Source organism: Cricetulus griseus, chromosome 2, assembly GCF_003668045.3.
Source record: "Cricetulus griseus strain 17A/GY chromosome 2, alternate assembly CriGri-PICRH-1.0, whole genome shotgun sequence".
Lineage (NCBI taxonomy): Eukaryota > Metazoa > Chordata > Mammalia > Rodentia > Cricetidae > Cricetulus > Cricetulus griseus.
Window position 1 is genome coordinate 326,723,263 of NC_048595.1, and position 22,218 is coordinate 326,745,480.

General features: G+C 39.3%; 1 protein-coding gene across 1 annotated transcript in view; it reads left to right on the forward strand.

Moving 5' to 3' along the window:
• Nucleotides 1-22,218, forward strand: part of Pde4d (phosphodiesterase 4D) — a 1,264,694-nt gene that overhangs the window by 56,827 nt on the left and 1,185,649 nt on the right. The window lies entirely within an intron of this gene.

The following is a 22,218-nucleotide window of genomic DNA, read 5'->3' on the forward strand; positions in this document are numbered from 1 at the left end:
CATACAGCTATCTTATAATGAAAATCCCATGCAGGGGAGTTCCTAATCTTGGCTACAAAAGGTACCTTGTTCACTAAAATATTTTGTGCTAGCAAATTTTCTATTGAAAGACTTTTTCATAGTATGAAAAACACCAGCTTTTCTAGATTGTAAAATAGTGTCAGGTTTTTCTTAATCCCATTGGTTCTCCAGCCACATGTAATTTTACAAAGATTTTTTTGATCTCAAGGAGTTAAGGTTATCTTTTTTACCCAGACTGTCTAGTCTGCATATTTGAAACTAAGTCTCAAGCAAATAAGAATCAAAGATAGTAACAGCCTGAAGTGGTTGTGTGTTGCATCTGAATCAGTTATTATCCTCAGTATCTCAGATTCCTTCACATTCATATGACATTTGGACTTAAAACAATGCTCCAAGTCAAGTGTCTGCTTTAAAGATTAGAAAACTGAGGGCTCTGGGCTATAAATCTCTCCAAGATCACATAACCCAAGCTTCCAGACTCAAAGCACAGACTCTGAGAAACTACAGAAAAGGCTGACATTTCTTTTCGCCAGCTATGCAACAAAGAACAGAAAGGAAAAACACATAGAAACATGTCAATAACCTAAGTGTTGTAGATTACTAAAATGTTAGAGAATGAACAGATTTTTTAAAACTTTGGAATGGTCCCCAAAACATTATTTACTTATTTTACTCTTTCTGCTCAATTATCAAATCAGACAAGACTCTGATTTTAACAATTACATTGATTTGATCATTGTAGACTTTGTTTTTTTAAAAATTAATTTTTATTTAAATTAAAAGCAATCTCATTTTAAATACCAATCCCAGTTCCCTCTCCCTCCCATACTCCAATTCTGCTCACCATCCCCCCTCCCACTCCTATCTACTCCTCAGGGAGGGTGAGGCCTAACCATGGGGCACCATCAAAGTCTATCATACCATTTGGGGCAGGACCTAGGCCCTCCCCAGTGTATCAAGGCTGAGAGACTATCCCTCTATAGGAGGATTCCCAAAGCCCATTCATGTCCTAGGGATAAATACTGGTTCCACTGCCAGAGGCCCCATAGACTATCCAAGCCCCCCAACTGATATTCATGTTCAGGTGGCCTGGTTCAGTCTTATGAGGGTTCCCCAGCTGTCAGACTGGGGTCCATGATTCCCACTTGTTCAGGTCAGCCATTTCTGTGGGTTTCCCCAGGATGGTCTTGACCCCTTTGCTCATCACTCCTCCCTCTCTACAACTGGATTCCAGGAGATTGACTCAGTGATTAGCTGTGAATCTCTGCTTCTACTTCTATAAGCTACTGGATGAAGGCTTTATGATGACATTTAAGGTACTCATTATAGGGGAAGGACATTTAGGGTAGCCTCTCCACTATTGCTTAGACTCTTGGTTGGGGTCATCCTTGTGGATTCCTGGAGATTTTCCTAGTGCCAAGTTTCTCATTAAGCCCATAATGGCTTCCTCTATTAAGGTATCTCTTTCCTTGCTCTCCTTCTCTGTTCCTCCTTGTTTCCTAGCTTCTCTCTGGGGTTGTGAATTGTAGGAGGATGAACAGATTTTTAAAGAGCATCTAGTTCTGCCTCTAATTTTATTGCTGAGAAAACTGATCCTTGGGAAAGAAGCCTTTTATTATAAAGGAGAGCACTCCCGGGTTACAAGACTCGTCATTTTTTTCTATTATGATCATGTCCTATTGCCATTCACAGACAGCAAGGAATGACTTGGTCTCTTACTGGTTTTAAAGACATGTGCATCTTTATGGGTTGAAAATGCTTCATTTACATATGCTTGGTATACTAGAAACAGAAAAACTGGTACCTGCAATACTGGTAAGACCCATAGTTGCCATGAGTGGGCTGGTTTTGTTCTTCCCTGTCTTTATATTTATGTGGATCAGATACTGATGGGTAGAAGTAGATATTTGTCTGCTGAGTTTAACTCCAGACTATTATATTCACTGCATTTTTTTTTAAGTTTTCAAGACAGGGTTTCTCTGTATAGTCCTTTCTGTCCTGAAACTCATTCTGGAGACCAGTCAGTTTGGTCTCAAATCTAGAGATCTGCCTGTTTCTGCATCCTGAGAACTGAGATTAAAAACATGTACCACCACTGCCCAGCTTATTCACTATACATTTTTAGTTTTTTTTTTTTAGAATTTTATACATGAAAATGTGACATCTGTATCACTCCTACCACTTACTCCTCTTTCTCCATCCTATAACGCCTCCATCCCTCTCCCAAGTTCATGATGTCTTCTTTAATTATTTTTATTGCATTATATATATATATATATATATATATATATATATATATATCCTGTTGAGTCCTTTTATATCTGCTCATTTTTGCATTTGCCTAGGACTGGCCACTTAGTCTTGGTCAATCAATATGGGTGTTCATCCCTGGAGGCAGTCGATTCTATCTCTCTGAGCAACCACTGAGCTCCTGTAGCTTTTCATATAGAGCTAGGACTATGTGGAATTTCAGTCATCCACACTTCTGTGTCATCTGGTGTTGTCACCATGCTGGTCTGTTCAGGTGATTCTGTCCTTGAAAATTCATGGATGCATTTTGTGGGGTCACTCTCCAGAAGCAGGCACATGCAAACTCTGGCTCCTACAATCCGTTAGCCTCCTCTTCTGTGATTTTTCCTCAAGCCTTTGGTTTAGGGGTTGCATTGCAGATACACCTGTTGGGGTTAGGCACCTCCAGAGTCACTTAGTCTATGTATTTTGATCAGTCCGGGTCTCTGTAATAGTTTCCATCTGTTGAGAAAGAAATTGTGATGAGGTGTGAGAGCTACACTTATCTGAGGGTATGTATTCAGGAGGTTCACTGAATTTTAAAAAGATACAGAGTTCCCTGTTCTGTATATCTTCATCTGCTAACTTAGTTTTGACTTTGGTATTCCCACATAATTCATGGATGGCAGTTCCATAACGGCTCATTGCTTTGCTTGGTAGGTGTTCTGTATATGGCACACTTGTGCTTTATGCATTAGCAAGGTGATGAGGATAGAAGAGTGTGTGTGTGTGTGTGTGTGTGTGTGTGTGTGTGTGTGTCTGTCTGTCTGTCTGTCTGTCTGTCTGTCTGTTGGTCTGTCTGTCTGTGTCTGTGTGTCTGTCTGCCTGCCTGCCTGCATTTCAATGTGTTGAGTCTTTTGATGACTCTAGGCTTTGATTCTTTTAAGGATTGTCTAGAAAATTTGATCTACATCTATTCACCGCATTTGAGTCACACAGTTGGGCAGTGCTGGTGGGTTAATCATGGCCATCAAACAGATGGTGGAAGGAGAGAGAAGTGTGTAGGAATCTCAAATATAAGAGAAATTTGTTGACCATAGTTTGATCATAAATTTTCCTGGCTTCTACAGTTCTACCTTGTCATTCGTTTGAACTGACCATTGCAACCCACTGTCAGCCTCTGCACAAAAAAGGTTCCTTCTCAATCTGCCTGTGGTCACTTCCAGGAAATGGGATGGCCATCCACTGTGGTGTTGGTGGAAAACAGGAGAGCTCCAGGAAGAGGATAGGGGTTAGTGACAGGAGATCTGGCCTCCTGCTTGTAAACCCCTTTCCTCTCCTATAATCCAATGGGGGCTCAGTGACCATTGTGGTGTTAAGTTTTATGGTTCTCAGTGTTCTTTGACATATGCATGTCAGCACAGCAGCAAATCCTTGCTATTTTCCATCTAGAACAGTCACTGGGTAATACTTTGACTCACTAGATGGTCGGTCATAATGAGAGGGTTATTGATGCCCCCTTTGGATTTGAGTCTGCCTTCTCAGACCATCACTGTTCTTTATGGTCTCCTTGTGAAGATAAAGAAATTCTCTGCAGAATATTGCCCATTTATTTGCAAACAAGGTGATAACAGAGTTCAGAATAACAACTCATAAAAATGTAACATTGGGAACATAGCCTTTCTTCTTCCTATTATGTACAAAAGAAAAAAGGCTAACATGTATGCCCCATCCTGAGGCCAGCATTCTCGGAAACCCATGTTTGTCTTTGTCGGTGGGTTGTTCAAACTCTTCTCTCACTTCATAACTTTTCTTTATGCCTCTTCCTTAGAATATTCAGAAAGCATCACTTAAAGAGGCACCTTAATCTAAAACCCAGCTGAAGTTCAAACTTGGCAGCAAATAAGAGTGTCTTTGTGATTTTATTTATTAAAAAGTGCTGTAACCGCCTTGTAAAGGGACACAATGAGTCTGTGTTCTGTTCTGTTGCTCTTCAATAACTTTATCGCAGGAGGTTATTATGGCTTCCTGGAGAGGTGGGTCAATAGATGTGTCACCCGATGCTAATGAAGGCTGAAAGAACAAACTATTGTACAAGGCCAGAGTCTGAGGCAGAGATAAAATTCTCATTACAACCTTTTTAAATATTTCTACATTCAAGTGGGCTAGGGGAGATTCTCTGCTCCATTCATACAATCCCCTTTTCTTTCTGCGCCAAGTGGCGCATTGTTTTGTTTCTCAAGATTAGACACAAAAATAATAAGTACTTCACAGGTTCCGTTCTTTTCTTTGTCAAAGGCAGCATAGTTCACAGGCTCTTCCTTTTGTTTAGATTTTGCGATGTCAGACAAGGCTCTGTAAGCAGGGATTCCCTGAACATCCCATTGTGGACTCAAATCCCTGTTTTGCTTCCTTCAGAGAGCTCACTGGAAGCCTTGGTGATGTTTCATGCCAGTTTTTAGGTGGTTCCAAAGCCACAAGCTCCTCATATAATCTTCAGTGGTTTATAATCCATCCCGCTGTGGTCTGGTTCTAGGCAGATGCCTCTAGGGCAGAGATCCCCTGTGAGCTGCATTGAAAAAGGTCTGATTTGGAAGAATTTGATGCTGCCAAATGGAAGTGGCATATTTCCAACTGCAAATGTTGAGCTGCTTTGCAATGCAAGCGTGTGAGGAACACAGACATGCATGAGGCAGCTAGCTTTTGGAAGGCATTCTGCCAAGCAGGGGTGGGATAAAAAGACCCATGACTACCATGAATTACCTGCCTTCAAAAGACTCCTGCCCAGTGGGGAGGACGAGCCAGAGATGCTCAAAGAATATCAGTTTAAAGTGTGATATCCTATAAGCATAATATAAATGAGACGTACAGAGTGAGAAAATATATCCCCACACCCAAGGAGTAATCAGGAATAGAAAAGACATTATAGACGTCTGGTACACTAAGCATGCTAGAGAAAATTATATAGCTTTGCAGGTGTCAGTTTTGTGCTTCTGGGGATTAACTGGCCCTTTCCTCCTGTTTTAGGCAGTTTCCTGCAGTGTGGATCTTTGTGGGGAGGCTAATCCTACCTCTCTGCATGCATACTCTGGCAGCCCCTGGGACTGTCTATGGTCATGCAATTCCGATGGGGCTTCAGTATCTGAAGCAAGTAGACCAAGGCTGAAGAAGCTGCCTGAACTGACTTCTGGCACCAGTAATCGTATCTGTTGTTTCTCAGTGCAGGCAGCAATAGAGCTCTGGCTATAATTGCTACGGAATGGCAGTTGTTATTCTTGCTGTCTGGCATCTTATGTGCCCTAGCATGGAACCTAACTCCATGATGGTTCTGGAGCATCCCAATGAATCTGAACCAACAAGTCCCTCCATCAGAGCAGGATTTGGCTGTTCTAGCTAGCCAGGGTGACTTTAGTTCCCACAAGCAAAGAATGTGATCACCTGAACAGCAAGGTCTGCCTCATCTGCACAACCCACCTGCTAAACTGCTCTTCTGCTTCTTTCCCTTGAGCATTTGTTTTCCCCATTCTTCCTTACCAAACTCCCTGTTTTGAAGGCTGACCACAAGCATTTTGAACTTTACTGGAGTTATTGGCAAGTTTACTGCATTCTATTTCTCTGTTTAGTACATCTACAGTGATATAATTTTCCACTCATATGTCTCTTAAAAAATTGTCTTAGTTTAGGTTTGGCAGATCAAACTTCATTCCATACTTGGGGGAGGGGCATAGTCAGGCAGGGGCATAGACATACCCTCTAGGAATTCGAGGGTAGCCTTGTCTGTATAGCTTCTCTAGCCAGCTCCTGCTATAAAGTGAGACCTTACTGGCTCCCCTAAAACATTTTTATAGTAAAACATTCTCTGCATGCATGCTGTTAGTGATTAAAAAGACTGAAGTTATTGAAACAGAGAGTTTGCTAAGCAAAGGGAAAGAAAGACATTTTCTAACGGCTTCTTCTTAACTCTATGTTAAAGAATAAACTATTTTAAAGCCCATTGGCAAGCCCATTGTTTATACTACAGAGAAACTTTGCCTTTCTGTTATAGAGCAAGTGTGGCAGTTGCTTGGAAGTCAGCACTTGTTTGGATAGAGTGTCAGTACATTTTCTCTGTGCTTCTTCATTGTTTTCCTGGCTCCTCACTTACTACCTGTGTTTCCAGATCCACAGCCCTGCCACTGCACCTAGACCACCAAGCTGGTTGATGCTAAATGGATACTAGTTTACAGTGGCTTGACACATTGATGTTATCAGTTAATTGTGGGCAAATAGCTCCTTTGGCTTCTAGGTATTGAGAAAATCTCTTTCTCTGACCACAGTCTGTAAATGGAGTTCTTAATTGGTATACGTAATAAAAACCCAGAGTCAGACATAGAGGAAAATGCTGAGAGATCACAGAGAAGGAGCAAGTCACAGCCATACCTCAGTGTCTCAGCAGATGAGAGGGAGTTCCTGTTACTGCCTGCTTATATTTTGTTTCTACCCAGCTATTTCACTTCCTGTCTGTCTGTACAGACCTCCAGACCTCTATGGTTAGCTAGTGGCAAGTTCCATTCTCTGACCTTCAGACAGGCTTTATTTGTAAAAGCAAGATATCACTACAACAGTCGGTCATGTTTTTCTAAGTCTTCTTGAGTAGGCCTCAACTTGATCTATGAATACATATTTGTATGTATTCATATATATTTGATCCTGACAAATGGATGTGGCACATTTCCAACTGTTCATAAAGGATACATCCTTCCTTTTTTCCACATTAAAATACACCAATCAGTCAATCATCACCACACCAGCAGTTTCTGAGAGTTCAAGGGTGTATCCCTGGGATGATCTCATACCTCCCACCAACTGTAGAAAGTCTATTCTTATTAACACTTCCTAGAGTGTCTACCAAAGAAAGTATTGGCATTGCCAGGACAATGTGCTGTTTGTCCCAGTCAATGCTTGAGAAACTTCTAACCACCATTTTTGGAGCATTTACTAGAAAAAAGTTTGCCATTGTGGACCATTTCTCTGCTACTTTTGAGATGTCTGTGTATCTTACAGTCCAAATGTATTTCTTAAGGAAATGATCATCATCCCTTTAAAAGGCTATTATCAAGAGAGATGTAGCCTGCCTTCCATCCATGTAAAAGGATATAATCCTAAATTTCTTGATGGCCAACTCATAGGCCCAGCTGGCCTCAACACATTCACTAGTCTTTCCAATCCTGATTGATCTTTCATAATGTCCTTCCCTCATTCTCTCTTTAAAAGGCCTAGTCACCCCTGTACCAATTGAGGCTGGGGTCCCCACTTCCCTATTGTAACAGTATAGGAAAGATTAACACCTGGGTGTTCTCACTCCTTTATCTAGGGTCTGGGTTTGTCTTTGGCATCAAGAATAGGGTGGAAATTTGAAGGAGCTTGATATGAGATAATCTGGGGTAGTCACCTTTAACTTTTCATGTTACCTTGCACAGGACATCTCTTCTGCTCATGCTCATAGCGCAGGCCTTTGGCATGCTGCTCTAAAAAGCTGGGGCTAGAAGGTCATCACATCCAACTGTTTTCAAGAGGAGAAAAAATAATAGAACAACTCCAGCTAATCTGGAGTTCACATATTTCCGCTCTTTCGCTTTATGATTTTTTGTAGTCCCAGAATCACTAGGAATAGATGAAGGGAGGTCCTCTTGTTGCTTGAGAAGCATGCCTTTCCTAGTTCTCCTACCATTTTAGCTCAATTGGCTCGGCAGCTCTCTGGCACAGGTGTTCTGCAGGGAAGAGCATATGTCTCCTAAATAGAAAGCATTCTTACAATGGGGTGGAGGAGTTCAAGAGAGAGGGATAGGGAAGCAATAGCCTATGTAAGATTTGCAGGGAGTCAGCCTAGACTCAGAACAGACAATGACTCAGAAATCTTGATTTTTAGATACATCACCCTCTGGCTTTTGGGATCACTGTGGTGAACTTTGCCCAAGGCCTGTAATAGGGTTTACAATAATTATTCTATTCCTACCTCCCATAATCTGGCAAGATGAATGTATTAAGGTTATTAGCTTCTCCATCTGTTGAGATAATAATTATTAACTGTGTCTGTTGAGGGCCAAGCCAGGGTGACTTATCAGATCAGGAGTAGTTATCAGCAGGATACCGAGAGTTGATGGCCATTGAATGTGAGCTTCCAGAATTTGTCTTTTCATTGGATACAAGAGATTCTATTTCAGAACTAAGTCTTCAAGAAAAAATTGTGATGATGCTCTGGCAATAGGGACATTCTGAATGATCTTGGCAGTATATTGTACTTGACAAAGAATAAGCATGGGGCTCAATTTATGGAGTCCATTTCATTGCTCTAACAGAACACAAAGTGGGCAAATTAAAAATAAAAGTTTGTTTAAATTGTTCTTCTGGAGGCTGGAAGGCCAAGGATATAGTGGCAGCATCTGGCTGGGACCTTCATACTACATCATTATGAAAATCATGAAGAAATCTTTCTTAGACCTGCTAGTGACTTGTTCTGTATTTCTTCATATTCTCCCCCCTTCCTCCTTCCCTACCACCTGCCATTATAAATTATTGGCTTCAGTTAGAAAATTCACATTGCCATTGCCCACTTCATCTCTATGTCTCTCACATTTATAATGAGTTCGTTAATGGGAGGGTGGATACAATTTGGAACGCCAGTGAAACGTGATGGGGAAAAAGATTGATGTGTTATTGTTTCTAATACTGTTTACCACTTTATGCAATCATTATTATAGGTAAAAAATGTAAGATATTAGCAGCTCTTGCCAATGACTGTCCAATAAAAGTGGCAGCCTACTTTGCTGTTTCAGATATTTCTGTGCATCACTTGTACTCATCACTCCTGAAATTAAGGTAGTTGATTTGGCCAGGTACTAGATCTTGTTGTTTAATATGGTAACAAAGACACACATATACTAACATTCCATAAATGTGTTCTTAACTTATGTAATTTCTGCTATATTGTAGCACATGTATTGCTAAAAATTCTTTGCTATACAAAATAACAGAGTAAAAGCTTCAGAAATCATGGGGGAACATACTGCTCAAAACATTGTCAACTATGCATTACAAATAAGATAGGAATGCAATAAAAGTTATATATGCTAAATGATTAAGAAATGCATGTTTGCTGGGCAGTGGTGGTGCACACCTTTAATCCCAGCACTTAGGAGGCAGAGGCAGGCAGATTTCTGTGAGTTCAAGACCAGCCTAGTCCACAGTGTGAGTTCCAGGACAGGCTCCAAAGCTACAGAGAAACCCTGTCTCGAAAAACAAAACAAAAAAGGAAGAATGAAAGAAAGAAATACATGTTTATTGGGATAAATATTATGCTTTTGCTTATGGAAGTGGTCATATTTCTGAGTTTCTGTTCTGTGAAGTTATTTATAGTTAGATGACAGATACACAAAGATTCAGGTCACAATGCACATAGCAAGTGGTAGAAGTTGGGAGAAATCTGAGGTCTAATTGCACAGTATTTGGAATCCCGTGAAGTTTAGGGTCTTTAGTTCTTGTCATTTCTCTATCAGCAGACTGTGATGGAATGATGCATAAATAAACAAGAAATCTGGGCTTTGCATAAATTATTACTAGATGTGCCCCAATGAAAAAATGCCTTCAAAGCAGGTGTTATAGCAGGAATTGCTATAATTGATTTCCTCCATAAATCAATGTAGCCTCTGTCTGTCTGTTGTCTGTCTCTGTTTTTCTTTCTCTCTGTGTGTGTATTTAGAAGATTGCAGGCTTAAAGGGGTTCATTTTACAAAGATAGGAGCCCTGCTAAGGCCTTCCCCTACCCCTAGTTCTCTGATGGAACCTTCTCCCACCATCCACAGCTCTCCCTCCCTGGAGTCATTTCTCCTACCTAGGATTTTGTGGCACTTATTTAAACTTCTTGTTTCTGAATTGGAGTACTTATCCCATTTGGGATTCTTATTTACGGCTTTTTAATGTTCTTTTCCTCCATGATTGTATTCTAAGCTCATTAAGATTAGAAACCATGTTCTTTTTCTTTCTATACTCTTTATTCTTTTAGCACTTTAGAAATTTGTTCTATAACTTCCTATTGAATGAATTACAAAAGTAATATTACGCAGGAGAAAAAGCAAAGACAGTAGGAAGTTGTCATAGTTAGCTTTTAAGTATTCACTGTTAATAGGATAACTCTAGAGTGTTGACAGAACAACACTCTTGTTGCTTAAAGTCTTTCTCATATGGAATGGAAACTCTTGATCAGTTGGCTGAAAATGCTGTCATGTCAAGAGGGAGCACAGGTACATTAGCTGCCTTAGATTTGAGTTTTTAATAATACTGTGCCCAGGACACACATTAGCAAGTCAGTTACTCAGTCAGAACTTGTATTTGAAACCTTCCAAGCCTTCTCCACATGGGCTTGTTCTGCATCCTTATGTTCTTGTGACACGGTTTAGAGCTGAAACCATGGAGAGAACAGTGCTGCAGAAGCCTCTGCCAGACCAACTGTGCCCATTTTGAACTGAGGCATTTTTTTTGTCCCCAGTCATATGCAGTGTGAACAGGCCACATATGTACATTAAGTGAGTGGGTGAAAGAACTTTTGTTGGGAATGATGACAGTTCTGTGGCATTTGTCCTTGGAGTCCTTAGTCATCTTTCCTATATTTTAAGTTTGAGGGCCTTGGAGATATTTTAATGAGTTGGTTCCAGTATTTTTTAATAGTAGTAGAGTGAGTCAGTAAGAGATGGAGTCACACCTGAGCTGGGAGAAGAGATGAATGTAATAAAGAAGATGTAGGAAGGTCATCCTTTGCTTTTGACCGTGGAACTCTCTGGCATTATTGCTCCACTTAAAGCAGCATTTCCTGGGCAGGTCGTGCCCAACCTTGTACAGAGATCTAGGATGTCAGGGCTCTGTGCTTAGAGTACCCTCACAGAACAAATAATACGTTCTGAGCTCAGTGTATTCCACCTCTTGACTTTTGGTATTGAGGATTTTTTTTTTCATTTTCTGTCTCTATAATGAATCACAGACTCACATGTTAAACTGACAGGGATTTTTGTTTAAGTGACTCAGAGCTATGTCCATATTGGGCCACTGCATTAACCCTGACGTTTTACTGTTGCTGTTGTTTTTCATTTATTCCTTTTATTGAAAATAGATTTTTCCACATAATATATCGTGATTTCAGTTTCCCCTCCTTCTGCTCCTGTCAGTTCCTCCCCTCCTCCACTTCCATATAGATATACTCCCTTTTTGTTTCTCTATCAGTTAGATAACAATAAAATGAATGGAACTAGGAAAATAATCATCTTGAGTGAAAGACCGCACACCCAGAAAGATAAATATGGTATGTACTTGCTTACATGTGAATATTAGCTAAGTCAATGATAACTGAGCTGTAGTCCATAGACCCTCAGAGGGTAAGTATAGAATAAGGGACTAGAAAGTACAGCTAGATATTGTTTGGAAAGGGAAATAAAATAGATAATTATGTATGATGGGAGGCTAGAATATCAAATGGGAAGGGGGCAAAGAAAGGGAAGTTGAAAGGGGGAATTTGGGGAAAGACTGCTAAAATTAAGAATCATTTTATGGATACTGTGGAAACTTAGTAACAGTATTGAGTTTGTAAAATGTTTACATGTGTAAAAGGATATTTATATGAAACCACCAAATAATGGGGAGACAGAGACCCAACTGGCTATCTCTTGTTACCAAATGAAGCTTCCAGTACCAGGGTGGGTTATAGTTAATTGAGTTGCTGGCCAAAGGGATCCCATGTGAGCCCCAAACAAAGCAGGCTGTTGCTAAGACAATAGGCTTCTCTCTGCAAGTTTACAACAAGGCCCCATTGCTTAAGACAACATCTATACAACTCAATGACTATGGAGAAGTCAAGCTGGGGTCTGTATAGTCTTCAAACCCTTTGATCTACAATGGTGTCCAACCTAATATATGCTAGGGCAATGGTGGCACAAAACTTATGGGAGTAACCAACCAAATTACTAGACTGACTTAAGGCTGACCCCATGAGATGGAATCCATACCTAACACTCCTTGGTTGTTGGTGTTTTTAGTGGGTGCATTTTTGGACAACATATAGGCTTGATTACAAAGATAGCTAATAATCTTTATCAGCATTCTATGATTTTTTTTGTAATTTAGTCATTTCCTTCTCTTACAACATTTTCACCTCCTATACAAATTAAGTCATTATATAAATTAAGCTTAACAGTAGCTGTACATAAGGCTTATATACACATATAGAACAATGAGTAAGTTCTACAAGACCCTGGACTTGTAGGTATTCAGGGCAAGTATCAAAGCAAGGAAAGGAACGGGCATGTTAACTATCCTAGTAGAGCTGCATAAGGAGGCAGACTGAAAGACAATCTGCATTTAGTAGAAATGATGATTCTTAAAAGGCCCTATCTTCACAGTTGCATTTACTCCTAAACCATATGAACCTCAGACATTGCAAAGAGTGTCCTCCAACAACAGAGCAGCAATTTAGAGATAGCAACTCTGGGCATTCTCTGGTGTCACCCTTCCCAACATTATTAACATTCTTTGTAGCTAGGGATTTGTACTCTCCTAGCATCCTTATCAGGACCATAGTGAGGATACTAGAATCATGGAATTCACTGGCCAAATGGTCTTAAACTAAGATCTGGGTCCCTCCAGAGGGAAGATTGTACTCCACCTCAAGCAGCAGCTCAAAGAATGTGTGAATGGCTATCAAGTCATGAGTTGCATCTCTTGAGTTTGCTAATCTCAGTACAGGAGTAAATTGGCATGAAGAGAAAAAGGGTGAGCTAGAGCCTGGGAGACCAACACCTTATGAACCTCTGAACTCAGGTGCATAACTTTTCCTGGCTGCTTTCCACATATGAGGCCATTTAATCCTGCAGACTACTCCAGAGAAGTAGTTCATTTTCATATTCTAGGAACAGAAAGCCAGGCTCAGGGGTGCGTACTAAATTGATCTGAGGCCACTGAATGAGCAAGAAATTGAGCTGAGATATAAAATGGATAATTGGGCTCTGAGGTGCATGTGGTTTTCTGCCTTGTTTGTTATGTTGCCTGTGACCAACATCTTTGTTTACATTTTCCCCAGAACCTAACTCAGTGCTTAGCATGTGATGATATACAATAAATATTTATTGTGTAACTGAGATAGCGGAATGAACTGTTTATTCATCTTTACTATTAATGGGATATCTAGTATGACTAGGATGTCAGTGAGTGTACCAAAGGTGACATTCAACTCTGGAGCTGTACATGGCAGTAAGGACTTTTTGTCTTTTATACTATGACTGTATATCTTGCTATTTTTACCTGTTCACCAGCCTAGGAATTTGGGGCACATTTTCTGATTCAAGTGTCCCAGAAAGAAATGAAGTTTTGACTCTCTCTCTCTCTCTCTCTCTCTCTCTCTCTCTCTCTCTCATTTATCATTTATACATTCATATTTCTATGTGTCACACAGTGCATTTGTAGAAGCCAGACCAATGACTTTCAGGAGTCTGTTTATCCTTCCACCACATGGGTCTGAGGAAACCAACACGTTGTTAGTCTTGGTAGTAAGTACCTTTACCTACTGAGCCATTTTATGGGTAAGTAGGTATTGAAAAATTATTGAAAAAATTCAGAAAGAACTTTTATTTAAAGAAAATATTAATGCCACATGTATTATAGTTCAAATTCTTTTTTCTATTTTTTCATTTAAATAGAACAAATACTGGGTATAGAATAAACTGTTAAAATGACCTTCTTTTGGAGAGTTATTGGTATGTTCCTGTGATTGTGATCCCAACCTAGGCTTTCCTAGGCTGTTCTTAGCTCGTGCTGTTGCTCACTATGTTCCTCCTAGACAGGAGTCTTCTCTGACAGAGATGCTGTCTTGGTGGGTAGGGCTGCTTGGAGGCTGTAGCATACTATTCTTCTGTAATGAGTTTCAGCGGCAGCTCAAGACAACATTCATTGCTATTGTTTTATAATAATTACCCCCTGAATTATATCTCGTGTGAATCCTTAGCTATTTGGTGGAAAAACTAGGATCTTAAGGATCATTTCAAATGGTTTTCACAGTAATCATATGAGACATAGTTGTTATCAGTTCTATTTTATAGAGACTTAGAGAAACTAAGCAATTTATTCATGGTCACACAATGACAAAGCCAGAAAAATCAGCATTATAACTCCTACAGCGTCTCTGTATCTGTTGAGCTTGGATTGGTACTTTTTCCATTCTTTCAGCAAACATTTTGAATATCTGCCATTATCATTGTACTATATTGGTCCTATGAATATATACACTGATTAATAAATATGATTTCTATAGCCAGCATACTTCTCATTTATTAAAAGCTATTTTGGCATGTCATCTAAAGATAAAGTTCTAAAAGTAAACTGATTATTATATGATAATCTTGTAAAAAATCTTGTAAATGCTTGCAGTTAATGGTAAAGTAATGAAAATAAGGTATTCTAAATACAGTATAATATGAACACAAGAGCAAAACAGTAAATCATTCATTTATTCAACAAATATTATTTTGAATATTTTAAAATATATTGGGTGTCTAGTCTAGGTCCTGGAAAGAGAATGATAAAGGGTACAAAGGAGATTCTTTCTCTCATATACTTCACACATTTTACAGTGCTGGGACATGCATGTAAACAAATGTTACATAAATTTACAACTGAAAAACACCAGGAAAAATGAATTCTTGATGCTGGTTGAGGAAACAATCAGAGAGTTTATTCTTCTCAGGTTTATGTTCCCTCAGAGTAAATGGACTCCAACTAGGTAGAAGATAGGAATGGGGGATGGGGGGAGAAAGGGAGAAGAAACAGACTCTGGTGAGTTTTGGGGATTATTGGTAGGTGAGACTAAACAGGCCCATAAGTGGAAATATTTTAACAACAAAAGAACATATGTGAGGAGATGACTCATTTTACTGAATATTTGTCATGGAAGCATGAGGACTGGAGTTTGGATTCCCAGCCCTATATAAAAGCAGACATTATGGTATGTGTCTGCATGCCTAGTGATGGAAAGGAGAAGACAGGAAGATTCCTGGAGCTCATTTGGCAGTGAGTCTTGATGAATCGGTGAGCTCCAGATACAGTGAAAGAACCTGTATCAAAATTAATAAGGTAGAAGATAGTAGATGAAGATACCCATTATGGGCTTCTGGCTTCTCCATGCATGTGTAGAGGAATGCGCATCTACACACATTCTTTTCAGCTCAGCACAGAAATAGATGGATAGGAAATAAATATGTATCTGGAGAAGATCTGTGAAGAATTTCGGAGGTTACAGGCTGGACATGATGGAGCTTGCACTAGAGTTACAGTGAGAAGAAAACAGTAGTATATGGGAATCAGGTATTATCACGAGGTAAAATGGGCAAAATCAAGTATACATGGGATGTCAGAAGAAGCCAAGTATGAAATGCATACTAAATATATGTGATAAGATACTTTATTGCTAATTCACTGATATGGGAATGATAAAAACAGATCAGATTTGGGAGGCAGATTTTTTTAAATTAAATTTTGGAAGTGTTGGGGCTGAGATACTTTGAGAAAGATAATAGAAACATCAAGTCAACATTTACTTTAGTCTGGTTCTTATAGTTGGGTTCTGATCTGGAGACATACCTGCGTATCTTTAGCGTGAAAGTAGTAGTGATACCATGATCATACATGTCCTTGTCTAGAGAGATGCTGAGGATTGGTATGCAAAAATGATTTGTAACCAAGTCTGGTGGACCTTTATCTGATAACAGTTTGTTCAACCTAGAATGAGATTGGACAATTCTTGTCCAATTGGGGGTGAAACTTCATACAGTCATAAAAATGAAGGTGCTAAAGATGGAATGGCCAGCAATATTAAGCACTGCTATATGATGTGTGTTTGGGAAAATCTTTTGGTGTGAGTGAAGAGTGAGCAGAGGCTAGGAAACTGGATTAACTGAACATAGATGAATGAGACTTATGAGAGAAGAATAGTAAAGGGTCAACTGATGGAAAGGTAGCAGCAAATGGGAGAGAACAAATGATAGTGGATGGTTAGTGGGGCTCATGAGAAGAGAGTCAAAGGGAATCATTTTCAGAGATGCCTGTGTCTATGTTCTTGATGTGTGTGTGTGGCTGTGGGGGGCACGTTCCTCTCCTAGAGATCATACTTTTCTTTAAACATGAGAATGAGGTGGGGGCAGTAAAGTTTAAGTAAAAGTAAGAATATTTGAAATATATTAATGTTACTGATGGTGGTGAGTGAGAAAAATGGGGCAGTTACTGGCTAGTATTGAGGACCCATTTCCCAGAATCCTAGGAACATGGATTTTTAGTCTGTTACTTAACCAATTCATGGTCTACATGTATGTTGTGAACAACCCAAGCACAAACAATAGCACAGTGCTTGGAGGAGATGTGAAGGATTGAATATTGCTAAGGTATTTTTTCTCTCACACACTGAGAAGGTTAGAAAAAAGATGTCAGAAATTATGCAAATTAAATGTATGGATATTTATATATTTATTAAGTGAACTTACTGAATGGCAAGTTCCTTTTAATATGAGGAAATATACTTCATTGATACTATTTAAATCCAGAATCCTGGACTGAGTTAAACCCTGAGGTCAAGGAGGCTAACAGGCCTTGCACAGAAAGGTGTGCCAAGATTGCTGTATTTCTCTTTGCCCTTGAGCCATTAGTGTTTGTTCTATGCAATCTTCCTATTCATGCAAGAAGGTAAATAGATGTTGCCATGAATCTAAAATGAATAGAACAAATTGAATGTTATTTTCTAAAGGATTTTTTTTGAGTGGGGAGGATGGGATTGAGGAAGACACCAGATGGACACCTGGAGATTAGGAATTTGTTACAAATGATTGGAAATATTTATTTTAATGAGTTGGTCCCAACTTGGCTAATAGGCATTGTCTAAGGATGAAATCTCATATTTCACATCAGATGTGTGGTGAGCATATAGGAACTTGATTCTATTTGCCACCCCCTTGAAGCATTTCTTGTTTGGCTGGGGAGGGTGCATACCCATGAAAGTGTTATAAGAACATACTGTAAGTAGCGCCTCCAAACATTTATGTTTAAGTAGATAAGCAAAGGCACAGAGAAAAAGAGAGAGCAGAAATACCCTATAGAATACTTGAGAACAAGAAGAATGTCACAGTCTATCAAGAGTACATTTGAGATCTATTCTACTAATACATTTTTAGGAGAGTATAGCGACTCACATGGAAGTTTAATGATTGGGACATGGAAGTAACTAATTGGTCTCTCTCTCTTTCTCTCTCTGCCTCTCTCTCTCCCTTCCTTCTCCCTCCCTCTTCTCCCTTCTCTCTTCCTTTATTCAAGTGTGTGTGTACGGAGGACAAACATGTGAAAGTTTATGTTTGCATGTGTGTGAATGTATCATGTGTGTAGGTGAAGGTTAAAGATTGATGTCAGGGATTTTCATTGCTCTTCACCTTATATCAAGGCAAGGTCTCTTACTTGAGCCCAGAGCTCACCAATTTGGTTAGTCTCACTAATCAGAATGCTTCAGAGGGCCTCTGTCCCCTGAGTGCTGGAATTACAGAAGGGCAACCATACCCAGCTGGCATTTTACACAAACACCGGATATCTAAAATGTAGTTCCCATGCTACTGCAGTGCTTCACCAAATGGACTATCTCCTCATTCCTGTAGCCAAGTTCTTGGACCATAAATTAATTACCAAACCCTTTATAACTGCAAGGGTGACTAGGACATCATTTAGTTGTGTGGAAGATGCTATGGGCTTGAATAGCTTTTCAGTGTCTACATTAACACTGGAGCTGCCTAGAGATTTCAGTGTTTACTTTTCACTTACTTTTATTAAGTCCTCCTTCCTCAAGTGAGACATCCTTAATTCCACCAGCTGCTATGAATGTTTCTTCACAAGCTATCTTCTAGCCTGGTCATCATTAAAACAAATGTTCTTGTTTTATATCATTCTTCTTCAAGTGAGATTTCATGGAATATAACACTCTAGACATGATCTGAAAATTGCTGGTCAAGTAGGAATATTGTTTTCCTTGATCTGATACTTGCATGGTCAAAGTAAGGGGCATCATTGAAAATACTTTGCTTTTAAGGACCAGTAACTAAACTCATGGAGAAGAGATTTTAAGGAGGAAAATAGTCTCTGTGACATCATTTCAATATGGCAGCCATGTGAAGAATCATATTTGCCTTGCTCTTGTGAACATCTGAAAGAGAGGAAAATATCACACACACTCAAAAGACCAACCCATTCATTTCCATCAAAGCCCAGAATAAACCTGAGGAAAAATGCCACCACTATTTTCATATTAGATTATGGATTTAAATAAAATCACATGCATGTCAAGAACATCCATATTGAAATCCTTTTTAATTGTAATTTTAACCAGCCCACAAATCTTCTAGTGTCTAAATGTTATACTCAACAATTGGCCAGCAATCACCAAATTTCCATCTTATACTTTCCACTCCTTTTGACATGGTGCCAATATCACATTCTGTCCAGTGACCTCAGAGTTCCTGATACTCTCATATGTAAGAGAGAAAAAGAACTTATTTTCTGTTCCAAACATTGCATTTTATCAGTCTCCTTGGACAAGAAATATAACTTTAAACAAATATGAATTGCTAGCCAATTGATGAAACATTATTGAATTTTAAAAGAAAAGACCTAAGGGTCTCCCTGATCCACCAATACATGAATACATTTGAAACATTATTTTTCTCTTTCTCCTTTCCTCCTCCTTCCTCCTTTGCGCGCGCGTGCGTGCGTGCGTGCGTGTGTGTGTGTGTGTGTGTGTGTGTGTGTGTGTGTGTGTGTGTGTGTGTGTGTGTGTGTGTGTGTGTGTGTGCTTGCGCTCACTCTTAATGCATATGTGTGTGTGAAGGCCAGAGGTCAATATTGAGATGTCTTCCTCAATTGCTCTGCATCTTATTTTTGGGACAAGGTGTCTCACTGAACCTGGAGCTTACCAGTGATTAGATAGGTCTTCACACTTACACAACATGCACTCTATCTGCTGAACCATCTTGTTAGCCCCCAATGTTTTGTCCCTTTAAATTAAGGTTTAATATTAAGGTTCTAGGGCCCAGTGGTTTCTTTGATTTTCAGCTGTTTATGATTAGATGCTCTGTGAACAGTGACTGCTACATTTCTACAAATATGGTTGCTATTGGATGCTGAAGTTACAGGAAACCATTCACCATAATTACAATTCAAATTTAGCTCCCTGATGCTGTTCCTCCCACACTCCTCTTTCTGTTTTCTCCTGCCCTTGGGTTGTCTCTCAGAGGGGAGATGCTGAGGGCATCAACAACATTTACTGATTTGGGTTTTAGTGACTTTTTGATGGATTCACTCATAACAGAATTCAAGTGTTATTAACAGATTCTCACTAAGCACATAAACAAAACAGTGAGCGTCTAGGCAGACAGCCACACACTTTTAGAGCTCAATATGTTTATGCTATATAGGAAGGGGAAAAACCCAAACAACACAGAGACAATATAAATAATTTCTACTTGTCCTATACCAGTTTATTGCTGTTGGGGGAAAGGATTTAACCCTAGGAGAGAAGAATAGGAGGACACTGTGGGTGGAGTCAGTGGTGTGGCAGGGGAGTTTGGTGATCTTCAGAGTTGAATCCTATCTTGGTCATGGGGCATTTGTTTTGCTGTCTAAATTATCTTGGCACCTAGGGGAATAATGCTTCTGAAGGCTACAGATGCAATTTTCTTTTCTGGCCTTTTCCATAATCCATAATTATGAACCATGCTGAGTTAGGGGATAACGTTCATTGGAGAGCATCCTAAACTGCATTTTGAAAAATCGTGGCCTGTGTGGCATCATTTAGAAATCTTCTGTGGGGATTCTGGCTTTCCTTTTTGTCTGGTGGCCTGATAATCTCATAATGGCATTAGTTTTTCAACCAATTACCTGATTGTTATTATCCACTTTTTAAACCTGGGTAATCCTTAAATGTCTAGAGGAAGGTTTAAAACTGATCCAGAAGGAGGTGGATTAAAGTCATTTAGAAATCTTAAATCCTGGGCATTTGGTATTTTAAAATTTGAGAAGGGATGCTGGAGAAATTTCCAAATAAAGTTAATTTATATTCAGCCTCTGAAAAGGTTATATTATAGAACATATTGAAAAAGAGAAGGTTAGTTGGAAAGTCAGATGTGATAGAATTTGGAAACTACAAGACTTTAGGTTATGATAGATTTCCCATATGTCAAAGCAGAGTTGGTCTATTCTCTTCCTCAGAGGTGGCATATGAAACCACCATACTGTATGAGCAGCTCTGGGGATCTCTATTTTAATGGCATCATGAAAGTAAGTAACATCCCATGAACAGAAGGACACTTTTTAATGGGTTTCCATCTTCTTTCTTATCTGACTGTGATTCATTGACGGGGGGGGTGCCCTTTGTGTAGACATTTTAGTTGTTCCCTCTTAGTTAATCTTGTTTGGTATAGCTCCAGTGGCATATGAAGAATGAGGAGGAAAGAAGTGGTCCAAGGTGCATGCAGACAGAGGTGATGCTCATGACACATTCAAGACTTGCAGTTTTCAGATGATTTGTCTGTCTGAGATTAGAGTTTGGTCTCTGAAATTGTGCCCTCTCATTATGACCTCAATTCTTGTGAAGCAGGTACAAGTCCATGACTTAGTAGCTTTCCTTGATTATACCCTCTTCTATGATTTGAAATATCACAGTTCTTTTCAATTCTGAAAATGTATAGTATGCATATTTAGGTCTTTCCTTAGTCACTTGCCTTCTCTAGTGGGTGCCGGGATCACAATATTCTTGTTTCCAATACCCTTCATTATCTAGAGTGACAAAGTCCCCCCAAATGTTTTTACTTTGGTAGTGTAGTTAGATTACCCCTCCTCCATAATAGGGTAACTCCATCTAAACACACACACACACACACACACACACACACACACACACACACACACACACATGAAAAATATATATATTTCAGGCAGCTTCTACTGAAGTAGGTTTCTATATGGCATTTCCAAAAGCCCTTTAATGTTAGTGATCTCTCCCATGTTCCCCTCCCCATATTCCCCATATTCCCTGTGTATCCTGCCATCTCCACTCAATCCTGCCTGTTCTGTTTTTCTTCTTTCTTCCTTTGTTGTACTATATTCTATTTCATCTCCTTTGAAAGATTCGTTCCTCCCCCAAAGTCCCTTATCAATTATCTATCTTCAATGGGTATTCTTATCTCAGCCAGAATGCCCAAGATAAAAAACAAGCAAGCAAATAAAACAAAACCAAATAAGACAAATGACAACAGATGCTGGTGAGAGAATGAGAAAAGGGGATGCTCATTCACTGCTGGTGGGAATGCAAACTGGTAAATCACCATGTAATCACTATAGAGAAGTGGTTCTCAAACTGGGTAACAACCCCTTTGGCAAACCACTACTTCCAAAAATATTTACATCCTGATTTACAACAGTAGCAAGATTAGAGTTTTGAAATAGCAACAAATAATTTTATGATGGGGGGTGTTACCACAACATGAGGAACTGTATTAAAGGGTCACAGATTTAGGAAGGTTGAGACCTATTACTGTAGAGGTTGCACTAATTTGAAAATTGATTTCCCACAAGATCCAGCTACATCATTCCTGGGTATAAATCCAAAGGTCCCTGTCTGTATCTTACTACAGAGATGCTTGCTCATCCATGATCATTGTTTCTTTATTTATAATAGCTAGAAATTAGAAACAACTTATATGTCTATAAAGTGATGAATGGATAATGAAAACGTGGTACAATTACACAATTTATCTGGTGAGAAAAAAATGAAATTATTAAACTTGTAGGTAAATGGCTGGAACCAGAAACAATCATCCTGAGTGCGGTACCTCAGAGCCAGAAAAAATAAAAAACATCCAAACAAACAAA